Genomic DNA, 14,129 nt, shown 5'->3' on the forward strand with positions numbered 1-14,129 from the left:
GGGGATGGTGTCCCGGCCCATGGCAGGGGGGTTGGAACTAGATGATCTTTAAGGTCCCTTCCAACCCAAACCATTCTGTGATTCTATGAATCTGTGCAGATTCTCAGCTCAGATTCCTGTGTTGTGACATTTAAGATTATCCATATCCAGAACGGAAAAATGACTAGATGTGAAATCAGAGACACTTTAAACTACCAGGTAATTCCCCTGAAAGTACAACCTGTGGGTTGCATAGTTTGACAAAATAGCCAAAAGGTAATTCCATGATTCTTAAAGAAATGGTAACTTAATTATTGTCTGAGAATATTCATTTGGGGATTTTTTTCACCCAGGGAAAATAAATAAAATAAAATAATTCTTTCAAAGGTAATGAGACTTAAAGGAAACATTGTGACTCTGTACTGCCTGTAGCCACTCCCATTCCTCCCTGCTCCCAAATGTGTCCTTCTTCTAATACAGAATACACTGTAAAAAAACCACACATTTTTTTTTTTCTTTTAGTAATTGGTCTACAATAGTTCTAACTATTACAATAACTCTTAAGGATCTCCTTTGGGTAGTTGAGTTTTTTAGGTAGTGGTCTCAGATACCCTGCAGCTTGCAATTGCTTTCTCTTAGACCTAATCATGACCCATGTCTGTTAGCAGCTTTTAAAATTACATTGTGTTCAGGCTGCCCACAGAATTCATTGTGCTTCCACTGGGTTATAATCAAAAGGAAATTTTCAGCACAGGAAAGAACCCCACTGATAACATAATTATTACTACCAGCCAGATATATGATGGTTTCTTTGTTTTTCTGGACAAGGATCTTAGACATCTGGAGAACTAAATTAAGAGAAAGCCTTCCTATGGAAAAATGATCCACATTCATGATTTGTATAGTCTGAACATAGTGGTGACAAAAAGAGTGATAAAAGAGATGGACTAAGCAGCAAGCCTTTAGTACTGAAAAACCTCCCTCTGCCAGTATTCAGACAATTGGAGCAAAATGGACTATTACTTTTTTTGGTAGAAACCAACATGTAATACTGGAGTGTTGTCAGTCAGAATACTATTAATCATTTCTGTTGCAAAAGTGTAAGAGGTGAGGAAGTCTACAGACTTTGCTGGCATGGAAATGCTCTTTTGTTCATATCATAACAAATCTGTTTATACATTCCAACCTCTAAAAATTATCTTTGAAAAAGAATTGTTCTCCAGCTATTGAAAAAGTGTAGACAGGCAAAACTTGGAGACAGTATTAACGAGACAGAACATTGGCTGCTCTCTCTTTGATGAGAGAGGGCATTTTGGAAAAGTCAGGATATTTGTTTGCAACAGCTCTCTCTTCAGTAGTAATAGTTTCTGCTTGGCCTTGAATGTTGTCCTTTGATAATAAAAGGGTCAGAAGATGGATTTGCATTGTTATTGCGTCAGCTGACTAGGTTTTTCTAATATAATGAGGGGTCATATGCATATGTGGTGGGAACTACACCATAGAAAAACACTGAAAATTATTATGGAAATTAATTCTCCTTCCTAATGTGGAGAAATATACTAAATTAATAAACTCTGCTGGATTCAACTGTTTGAGAAATCATAAAAACCTTTGTCTCTAGGCCAAAACTTGAAGAGCTCGTTAAGACTTTACTCAATCAATGGGAGGTTGCTGATAGAGGAAGTCTTTTGTGTGCACAGACTTCAGCTGGAAGCAATGCAATTAAATTTTGCCTTGACTTTGTCTTGTTTAAAGAAGGGTGGTTTTGCAAATACCCTAATGCTATCAAAGTAAAGCTGTATTTTTATGGCACAAAGGTCAAGTGACTCTACAGAACCTCTGGTTCATGAGGCCAAACAGAAAATCACTAAAGGCTTCAGATTTACAAGATGGAACCCTACAGAATTCAATAGATATGGAACAATGCCCAAGGTCTGAGCTGAACTAAGCTGAAATCTTCTAAACTGTAAAAGAAAGTTTCCCTGAAAGGAGCAGCAGCTGTGAGAAAAGATGTACTATTTGGTCAACCAGTTCTGTGTATTTCTTGAGCTATTATCTGTCAACCTTACCTATCTTAAAGAAGTTTATCACACAAAGTTTTATTCTGTAATTGCGTTGAATGTTTTCTTAGTCAATAAAATTTTCTTTAAACCTCCATCTCGTGGAGTCAAATGAACACTTCAAAACCTCAGTTTTCACCAGTGTCTCATGGAAAAAAGCTTGCAAATAAGATGCCAGAATATGCAAAATCAGAAACAACCAAAAATGGCAAATAAAAATAATGGTCTTTGATGTCACCTAATCTGTGTCAAGATACTGTGATTGTTTCTTCTTAATGGTTAGATTTGGTGGATTCACGATGTGTGTGATTGTCAATCCCCTTTAGAAATGGACTTTGAAGGAAAAAGTGCTGACATACCCACAATATTTAACAGCAGGAATATGTATTTTAAAATGTATTAAGCAAATTTGTGAGAGGATGATGCTAAACTTCTTAGCTTCTCTCATTTAAACACAAAATTAAACCCATGCTGCACTGAGCTCCTTGCAGTTCACCATTCACTCCATTGTATTATCCACACCCTCCTTCCCTGGAAGCTCTGGCTCTCATGTGGTCAAAAGCAGGATTAAGGGTAACATCAGAAGTTCCTGTGTCCCATTTTTAAAGGTAAATTAAGCACATCTGAGCCTGGGTATTGTTGACTTTAAATGAAGGTTAGACTTTGAATTGCTAAGTCGGTTTGAAAACATTACCCTAAGCAGCCTCAAGATTGACAGAATTTACCTTAAGCTGCTCCAAGGCTCACAAGGCTGAAGTCTGGTACCATTAACAGAAGCAATTTGATTCCTTGATTTTGGATGGTGCTAGGACATAGGATAAGCCACTTTTTCTGCTACCATGAACGAAGCTCAGAGTTTTGAGGGTTTTGGCCATAATGACACTTCCCCATTCTGTGTGTCATTCCTGATTTAAGCAAGGGCCCTAAGCAACAGAACTGGGACCTTTCCTTGTAATATCTTCACTTAAAATGAGTCTAAAATGAGCCTAAAAATAAATCTTTCAGGACAATCAGCTGTGTTCTTCTCCCCCTACTTGCCATGAAAATTTCCAACCTGTACTGATTTAAGTTTACATTAATTTTAAGACATTCATCTGTCCTGCAGGAAAAAAAAGAAAAATTACCACGAACCTCTACTTCTACTTAACAATTAATTTAGATAGGAAATGTTTATCAACAACCAGGTCCTTAAGTTTGAGCAATGTAATAATAGCAGACTCTTGAGTCAGGCTCCTGAAAATAATTTTCTTTAGATTTTGAGTAACCTTGCCAATGTCAAACAGATTACACATACTTCAAGTTATGCATTGAGACTTATCTGTGCCATAACACATTGTATGTAGTAGAAAACAATTAGTTGATGCAGTTGCTTTTCCAATATTGCTCATTGGTAAATACTATCTGTCAAATTTATGAAAAAAAAAATTAACTGCACATTTCAGGATGTAAAACTGCTTGAAGCCTCACACACTACTACCATTTCCTAAGACTGAATCAAATAATTGTGTCATGACAGAAGCTGGAATGCGATACACCTTAATGTTAGATTTGTCTGTGCAGCAAATACAAGACAAAAACCTAGTTTATGTCTTCAGCACCTATAAATGAACAGTAACTCACTCACTGGCTTATGAGATATGATGATATCTTTCCTCTGTTTTTATAAACAATATATAATGCTCTCTACGAAAAGGTTTTGTAGCTGGGAAAGTTGTAAAAGAGATCAGTTTAACAAGCATGTCTTTGTGTCATGTTCATCATGGGCTGATCCAAAAATGTCCTCATTTAATGTTGCTTGCTGACCTTGATGAGGTGCTTGATGAAACTTCCTAGAGAGGCAGTCGATGCCCCAAGCCTGCCAGTGTTTAACAGGAATTTGAACATGCTTTAACTTCAGGTCAGCCCTGAATTTGTCAGGCAGTTGGACTAGATGAACACTGTAGGTCCCTTCCAAATGGACTGAAGTTGTTCTATTGAAAATAAACCAGTTTATTTAATTGTTGTGTGTAACTGAGGATTGTACAGAGATGCTCAAGCTACGTACACATTCAGGTGATGTTCTTCAGAACTGTGGACTGATACCAAACCAATCCTGAAAACATTATAGCCATGGTAAAGTTGTACCTCTCCAAGGCTGATATGGCTTTACGGTAGTGATTTGGGAACTACAGTGTGTCTGGTAGCTCAGCCATCTTCCGGCAGTACAGCCACCCCTGGTGTGACTGTGGGCTTATAAAAGAGAGGGCTGTCTTTTGTTCATGTTTTGGGAAAACAAATTAGGTGCAATGCAGAGATTATTAGATGAATCTAAAACATCCAGACAGTAAAGGAGAGAGCTAGGTACCTATGGAAAACTCAAGAACTTAAGAACTCAAAGCATTTATGTTAAATGAGAAAAATAGCCTGACATAGGTGGTATGAACATTTGTCTAATTTGATGCCCCATTTCCCTACTTGTAAAATAAGAATACTTAAGGAGAGTATTATGAAGTGTACAGAGAGTACTCTGAAGTGGCCATATCAATGCCTGTGATGGGTAAATTAAACATAAAGGGTGAAATTTCTTTGATTTCAATAGAAAGAAGCATCTATTGAAGCTACGCATTTTCAGAAAAGCCTGCAGTGTAAATTACACTGTTACTTAGCATTTGCTTATACAAAAAACGTTCCATTAAAATGAATTGAATCTCACAAAATAACAGAATAGCGACCCACAAGTAAGTTCTTTTTTTTGATTCTGACATCCCAGGGAGTTATAGAAAAACAAACAAGCAAGAAAGCGAACAAACAAATGTGTCTGACTGAAGAGATGTTTTTCTTTCACTTCATGTGGACTAGATTGTTTGAAATATTCATCAACAAGTTTGTTTGTTTGTTTGTTTTTTTTTCCTGAACCAATTCTTAGACTTTCTTAGTATTTCATAGCCTCGTTTGCAAGCTGTATGAAGTTCATATTTGTTCACTTCCAACATGGAAACAACAATGCAATTTACTGTGAGATTTAAGGGCTGAGTAAGGCTGCTGTCTTTGGAGAAGGCTGTGGTGAACAGCTGGGAGAGGATCAGACCATATGTGCCCAGTTCCTATATGTTCCCTAAACATCTGCTGCTAACCACTGTCACACTTGGCTTGATGCAACTTTCTTCTGAGCCAAGGTAGCTACAAAAGAAAATTGATGTCACTTTTAGAGTGGAAAAAAGATACAGAAGGTGGGACACTGAAACTGCCCGCATGACTTGCATTAGTGCTGGCAGGAGATAAGCCATGGAAAATTTTCAGTGTTTAAAAAAATAAACTAAGCAATCCCTATAGAAAAAAAAATTAAACCCTTGAAATATCTGCAGGTATATGAAAAAAATTATGAAAACTTGTGGCTTAAGGAGAATCAGGTTGAACTCATCAGTTTGCTGATGGTTTTCCCCGCATGTAGGTGATGACTCTCACTAGTCAGTCATGGGGGAAGAGCAATTCCTAGAGTCCAGGACCCTGCACAGGCAGCCCATGGACTGCCAGTTATCTCAGGGAGCTGGTAAAACTCACAGGGGCCATGGAGGGACAATTACTGTGGTGTTTCTATGTATGTGTCAATCCCAATGTTATATCAGAAAATTTTTGACGAGGGCTACCCTGTGTCTCCTTGATCAAGGGCTGTGTTTGATGTTTAGGATAGCTTCAGCAACCTGAAAGCCACCATAGCATAAAGTGCTGTGCTGCATTCAGCAACAATAAATAGTCCTAAACAGGAGTTTCAAACCACCTTTATATATATGCCTTAACTTTGTAGTAGCTATAAATTGCTCTGCCATTCCTACCTCTGGTCTTATAGATTCAAACTCCATTTGGTTGTTTAACACAACTTGTGACTAGCAGTGCAAATGACATCTTTTTAGTAGTTTTTCTTCTGTCTTGGTCTCATTAACTTAGTATTTCCAAGTATCAGCCAAAGAAATATCTGTTCCTATAGCAAAGTCTGAAATATTTCTTTTCCATAGCTATGATTTATCACTGTAGTTCTGTTGTTAAGCTCTGTAAAGTGAACCAAGTTAATGGAAAGACTGTAAACAGAGTGAGCTTGTATTGTGATGATCAACTTCCAGTTTTTCTAGATAAACAAGCAAGTCAGTTCAAGATACAATATGATGAAATAACTATAAATGAAAAAAATCCCTTAAAAAATAGACTGTATAAAACGTAATTTGCAAAGACTCCTTTGCCTTATGGTCTCAAAATTTGTATCTTAAAACCCTTATCTGAATTTTAGAGCAAGAGCTTCTCTTCTTTTAAATAACACACACAGGCAATATCTTCTTTACCAGAAAGTCATTCATTAAGCAAACTCTCATTGCAGCATGCAACTGCCTGTGAGCAGAAAATCTTCCCTAGTGTCCCACATAGCAAGGTCACATTTGAAAATCTTTTGTGACTCCTGCAGCTGTATCAATAACTCACTGCCACTAATTTATCAGTCCCATTGCACTACCGGTCTTTATTGAGGTGGGTTGAGATTTTTCCTTTTCTTGATTTGTTTTTAAGTGTTTCTGTTAATGTTCCTCCTTTTACACAAGGGTGAGGGTTCTCCTGCATGCAACAGTGGAGACTGCTCTCCATGTGAGCCTATGCCCAAGTCCAGACTCATTCACTACTCAGAGTCCAGCAGATGCCTGGGGCAGGCATGGCTCTGCATCGCCAGACTCTGGAGGGACACTGAGGAGAAGAGGACGTGACCCTTCAAATCCTTTTACAACCAAAGTGAAAAACAGGACAAAGAAAGGCTGTCCTGGCCTTAAGACATTATTTTCAGCACCTTTGACATACTCTTCTACCTCCTCAAATGCTTGTTGACAGCTGCTGTAAGACCAGCCTGAAGAAACTGGGATACCTAACTCCAGCTGGAGCTAGTTCTGGGCACCAAAATAAGGCTGGCAGTAATCAAGGCTTCCAGCTCTGAATCAGAAACCAACAGGAGCCAGAGCTTCAGGCACATCTCTATCTTCTTAGCTTTTCTGGTTGGTACTCTATGTATCCCAACACTCAATGTCCTTCTGCCATGAATCCAATCCTTGGCATCTAATTCACCTGCCCCCTCTAAGCTGATACCTTTTAGGCACTGAGATCAGTCCTTGGGAGTTCTGCACTCAAAAGCTGGAGACAATTTTTAGGAAGTGCAAGCCTGAGTGTTTCATTACTCAGCACCCTTTATCACATGCCTGTCTCTGGGATCCTGCCTCTGTCTTTATAAAGCAAGGATGGATGGCATTTCCCTGCCACCACGGAGAATAGTGAGAATAACTACAGTAAGGAATGTGGAGCATTCAGATACCAATTACACAATACCAAATACCAATTACACAGGGCATTGGGGTGCAATAAGAAAGCTCAGGAAAGAAAAGGCCATAGCAATAAAGCTAAATGAATTATTTACAATCAACTCGAGGATGCATTTAAGGATGAACCCACAGAAGAGCCTTTCAGACCTGTCAAATCAATGGAGCCATCTGCACTTGATGTGTCGGTAGACAAAGTTTAATAAAAAAATCAATAAAATGAATAGTGATAAATTACCAGGATGAGATGAATGACTCTAACATGTGGAAGTGGAAAATATAAAGCCCTTTTTTTTTCAAGGGAAACCACAAATAAATTAAATCTGACTTGAGTAACAAATACATCTACTTATTCTCTTCAGAGGATCAGGGAACTCATGGACCAGGAATATCACTTGGATTTCCAGAAAGCTTATGACAGATCATAAAATATCAGAGATATAGTAGTCTAAGAGTGAAGGATTTGTAAAAGTTTAAAGGATAGGAAACAAGGGTTAACAAACAAGGTTTCATTTTCACAATGGAGGAATTCTCATAAGTGATCTAGAAAAGATAGTGGGAAATGAGGCAATACTATTTGCTGAAGACATTGAAGTATCAAGGGTAGAAAACCCAAAAAGGGACTGAGAAGAGGGATTTCAAAATGTCATGTGACTGGATGATAAAATAGTTGATGAAATTCAATGTCTATAAATGCAAAGTGAGGCATGGGGAATATCAGTCGTTGATAAGTGTACATACTGATATAAACTAGCTAAGCAATTAGTCCCCAGGGAAGAAATTCTGGAGACTTTTTATATTGTTCTAGGAAAACATTAATTCAATGTTTTGGCAGCAGTCAAAAACACGAATTCATTCCTATAATTTAAGGAAATGAATAAATAACCAAAGATAAATAATTGTTATTATACCATGATACAGACACCCACACACTTCTACCATTGACCACCCTGATCCTCTCATCCTGAAGAGGGCCTGGAAAAGGTGGAGGAGAAGATAGGCCAATAAAAGGCATTTTCTCATAAAGGCAGATTATACAGACTAAGCCTTTAAAAAGATAGACCAAGAAAAGAGTTTAATAAAAGTCAGTGAAATTATGAATGAAATGATGAATTTCAGGGAAGAGGGAATAGGAGATACTTGCTCACTGTTCTCACAATACAAGAAATGGTGGGAATCGTAATTTAACTGTTCACCAATAATATACAGGATGCTATTAACCAGTGGATGTTGTATAGTCTGAAAATTTAAATTGGCCTAAAAAATCCTTCTAAAGAAGAGAAAAATCCATCAACAGCTATCTTCATAGTTTCCGAAGATCTGCTATCAGATTCTGTTTGAGACAGAATAATGGGTGAGAAGGACCTGTGGTCCAACAGAGTTTGGCAGTCATGTTCATCTTCATGGGTTTGCCCTACAACACTGGGGCTTGGCTTTGATCTGTATAGCTTGAAACAGTAATTTGGCTTGTGACAAGCTGCTTGAAAGACAACTTTTGTTTATTTCTGCCATATTTCTGGAAACCAACTATGGAATTCAAGCGGAAACCCCATTTATACATGTGTGATGCAGCTGCCCATAAACAGGGCTTTAAGGTGGGTCTAATTTTCTTCAGGCTGTGCAAGTCACTGTCTATATCTCTGTTTCTTCAGCTGGTCCTTCCTTCAGAGAAAGCTTAGAGATATGAAAAACAGAAATTGAGAGATGGATAAGACTATTTTTCTACTAGCAAAACATTTTTTTCAGACAATGCCCTTCACTATTCCTTTCTTTTGATGGCTAGGTTTAAAGGGATGGTGCACATAATTTTTATTGGAAAGTCTTGGCGCATTTACTAAAGATTTTAAATCAAAGTTATTTAAATATATTTACAGAATATTATTTTGGGTAATCATTTGGTTTTTCACTATTGAGTAGTGTTGCACGATTACACTGAATAGAAGGATTGAAAACACACCACTGTTTTAAGATTTAAGATTTCAGGGCACTGAAAAATCTTCCTGAAACACCAATTTTACCATCTGATTCACTGTTTTCATGAAAACTACAATTCTTTTTGTTACAAAATTTCACTGGTACAAGACTTAGTGCATACGATAATTAAAATAGTACCTATATATGTTTAAGTTTGAAGGATAGTGGATGCTTGCATATCTTCCTGATCTAGCACAGTAATATTAGGATTTTAGCCACACTGTTGAATACATCTGATGTTCTCATACAGCACCACACTTCTTTTTGCAGTTAACCCAAATATTCACCATTTTTAGATAAAATCTCCCACTACAAAAAAAGGTCCTTTTGTCTTTGGGTAAAGATATGAGTAGACGGGTAGTTTCCTGGAAACTCTTTCTCAAACCTCATTAGTAAAAATGTTTGCATTTCTAGGGAAAATAAGCTATTAAATTGGATTTTAAACAAATGCTGGAGCAACAGCATCTAAATAAATGTTTTAAGGAATATTTTGATATGCTTACACCTTATAATAAACTAAATAAGACAAATATCATCATAATGTTCATGCAAAAAATTCCTTGGAGAAAAAATGTTGTGTATTCCCTAAATATATCTTTGTTCTTGTCTCCTACTAGATGACTGACAGGGCAAAAAAGAAGTGATTAACTTCTAGCTGACAGAAAACAGTAACATGGGTTGTAATGATGGCATCACGAGTAGCATAGTGTCCTACTTATCTGCATTTTAAAGCAACAGCTGCTGGGGTTTTTTTTGTGCAATGTCTGCGGAATTTTAAAGAGAAGCTATATTAGAAACAACAGTTCATCTTTGCTACGAATATCATGAAACTGTCCCTCACAAGACTCAGATTGAACGGAAAGTGTTGGGCATATGTGAAATAATCATCCTGGTGAGGGAGGAGGGAAGCAGTTCTTATAACTCCTGCCATCTTTGTAAAAACACGCTAATGTTTGTGAATGAACGTAACCCACATGTATGGTTTCACTGTCTAACAGATATTTGTCTTGAGGATCTCTTTGAATCTGGACAATCTTCCTAAAATAAGTTAATTATAAAAGGATGCAAATTCCTTATTATTAGGTTATATTTATCCAGTTAGACATATCTACACTAGGGTGTGCTCAGTCCTGCCAACTGGTTTGCAACCTCATTGTTCAAGGTTAATCCCCTCTAGCTCATAAGATCCACACTGCTTAGCAGTGGGCTCAGGGCTGCCTTGAGCCCATCTCACATCCTATGGCCCTGAGAAATAATTATTTTATGAATGGGGTATTCTTCATCTTCAGTGTGGCTGAAGTAATATGAGCAGCATGTCATAGCCTCACAGACCATATTGTACAGCATGACACCAGAATAATGTTGCATGTCCTAAACAAGTAGGGTGAGGGGGTATGGGAGTCTTTGAGTGAAAGTCTGTGATGCTGTTTTATCTAGAAGAAACCAAACCCAGTGTTGTCTTATCCATGCTGCCCAAAGAAATCTCTGGAGTGAACTGTCCTAAAACTAACCTATCCACATTTGGTCTTGAAGGGAACTAGCTACTTTGCTCTAAAAGAGAGTTTAAGAGTAAACAAACAGTACAGTCTGAACAATCAAGGCCTTGGGTGCAAAATAGGCTGCTAGATTCTCTGGATTACATATTCATACCCAAAGAATTGTGCCACAGCAACATATTTTTAGAAATAACATCATTTTGTTGTGGAGATAAAGCCATATCTAGCATATCACACTACAAAAGCTGGAATTCCTATTTTAGAGTGAAATGAATTAATTAATGCGAATGTGGCTCACAAATTATCTAGGATACTTTCTTTGCTAATCATTGATATTGTCTTTAAAATGACCTGCTAGTTGAATGGTTTCTTTGGGAGAAAACAGCATCTCTGAGAGCTCTACAGCAGCAAGAAATTCCAGGTTGGCATGTGAATTGTTTTAGATATAGCTATGACTGTGATTGTAAATGCCTTGGACTTTCTTGATGATCTATTCAGAAAGATTCAGATGATCCTGAAAATCAGAGCCATTTCTAATCTTACCTCTTTGATAGTCACTTGAAGTACAGGAAGGTAAAAGGGTATTGAATACGGTCTATGAGGAAACTTTCTGGAGATTGATAGGTTGCTCAAAGCTGAGAATAAGATTCAGACTGACTATTTTTAACAGCTGAACTGGAGTTACATGGGATTTAAGCACTAAGGCCTTACTGCAAAATTCAGAGTTCCTTCTCCCTTTAGTAGACCATGCATTTTAGACTATGTTTGCTCTCACATATTTATGAGAAGCTGGATGTCTCTCATTTAAACATTTATGGAATTCACATTTAAAGCAGAGAAATATCTAGACTATATTTAAACAGTAAAGGGGTTAATCTTACTATGCTTTGAATATGCCTAACAAACATATACAAAAGTGAATGCAGAAAAAACACAATAGGAAATGCTATTCCCATTCAAAAATGCAGCTATGATATTTACCTTTTTCTAGTAGTCTAGTGGTTAAAGATTTACTTGAATATAGGAAATTCAAGATTTTGCCACACCATTGACTGAGGAAGTGGGAGAACTAAATGCAGTTCCTCAGCAGACTGAGGGATTCAAAGCCAGAACTCTCTCATCTTCATAAAGTGCTCTGATCACCAGGTTGCCATTTGTGAAAAGGACATTTTTCACCCCTTCCCTTGAAAGGAGAGTGTGACCGAGGGGTCAGGAAGGTTAAAGTTTGGGAGAAAGGCATGGGTGGGCACCCCTCAGCTGGAGGCTGAGGAATGCAGTGGCGAATGAGCTGTCCTTACTGTCACCAGTGATTACAGGTTGGCTTTGACTGAAATAGCAATAATGCAGGGAAAAGGGATATGCACCTGCCAGGGTGTTCTGCAAAATGTGAGGAATACCACCACCACCTCTTTTAAACAGGGATTGCTGCTCACTAAAGTGCCTATCCTTGCTTGTATGACTTTGGTCTCAAATTCCCACAAGTGTTGGTACCTAATAAAGACTGAAGCCAGGCTTTTGGCAAGAGTGAGAATTCAGACATATTCCAGCATTTAGTTTTTCCTCTAAGCTAAATCCAGGGCAGAGTGATTGAACCTAACCCACCCCTAAGGTGTTCTCATGCTCTGTAAGGGAGCTCCATTAAGGACGCATTTGGTCAAACTTCTTGCTTAGCACAGCAAAACTGAACTCCCTACTCAACACTTCCATTTACTGTACGCAGAATTTATGTAACTAAGTTAGGCACCTTGGATCACACTCTATAGACCATGTTTTATGAGATACTGTGATGCCAAAGCTGGGTTCCCGTAGCTCATAACATGGCTTGAAAGTTATGGGTACTTCTATCAGTTCTACAGGTAATATTTGTGTCAGCTATGCTCATTGCCTCTGCATCCCCGTGCTGCTGCCTGAGGATTGCTTGCTCCTATCAGCCACCTTGGAAAATGCTTTTAACAAAGTCAGTTCCAACTTGCTCCCCCCATCAATCAGCAATGATTTTTTTTATACAGGCTGCTAAATTCTCTACTTTGACCAAGAAGTCTGTTCTCCTTGAGTGACACTGAAAACTATTCAGTATGGAAAGTGGTGGTTCAAGGTCTGACCCATTTTGTATTGACTTGAGGAAGAACAAGACTGTGCCATGTTGCTGAATGGCAACATCAATTCCTTAAACACTGTGCAGTGAGATCAATGAAAATAAATCAATACATCACTTTAAAAATGGTATTGTGAAAAGAAGTCTCATAGCTTTCCCTTAAGAGATAAAAGAGGTAAAGAACAGTATTTGCTGCAAACACAATAAACCAAACACTGGGAAAGTCCTACAGAAAATGCATTAACCTCCTTCACAGACTGTCACCAAATGGGATTATCTGAAAGCTCACTTACTTTTCCCCCTGTCATTAAATAGAGCAGCTCATCCCTGAGTTTTACTAAACAAAATCTAGAGGTTTACCAGATAAAATGAGATTATCTCCTGCCTACATAGCATAAGGAAAAGTATGAGAATAGGATTTAAAATAAGGTAGGAGTGATGTGATAGCAATGAAAAGATTTATGTTATTACAAAGGTGTGGGAAAGCCTGAAAAAAATCAGAACATTAAGACATGGGGACTGTCATACTACCTCGCCTTGCTACAGTTTAAGCATTTCTTCATTTCCAGTTAACATGAATCTGAAAGGAATGCTGTTAAAACAGCATTATTTGTATGGTTTGATTAGGAGTAGAAATATGTTTTCAAGCAGTTAAAATTATTTTGTTTTCCTTATCCTACTTAATCAATTAGGAGAAGAAGACAGACTGGAAGCAGAAGGCATTCATGATAGTTTAATTATGGTTTAGGTGATATCTTAAGAAATTTGAGAAAATGGACAGATTATTAAATGAATGATAATTTATTGTGATGCTCTTGTTATAATGAAGTGAATTGTGATGTTATTCAACTGAGCAGAATTCTTAGAATACTAAAATACATCTTTGATAAAGGTGTATTTTTTCAATTACCATTTCATTTGCATATTGATTCAAGGACATGGACGGAGTAATCCTTCAGAGGAGAGTAATCCCATTCTTTCTGAAATGCAGAAGGGACTGAATCCAAATGATGCTAGAAAATTTCATTTGAAATACACAACTAGACTGCAAGAGTGGAAATGTATTTCAAAGGATGGACTATAATTTCAAAACACTGCCCTGGGGAACAAGTACTGCACAGTGGAGTCTCAGTAATTTGCTTCTCACTCAATCCCAAAAAATAATAGATGTCTGTGACTATAATCAAAGCGAACATCCTCT

Source organism: Eurypyga helias, unplaced genomic scaffold (assembly GCF_000690775.1).
Source record: "Eurypyga helias isolate BGI_N326 unplaced genomic scaffold, ASM69077v1 scaffold33336, whole genome shotgun sequence".
Taxonomy (NCBI): domain Eukaryota; kingdom Metazoa; phylum Chordata; class Aves; order Eurypygiformes; family Eurypygidae; genus Eurypyga; species Eurypyga helias.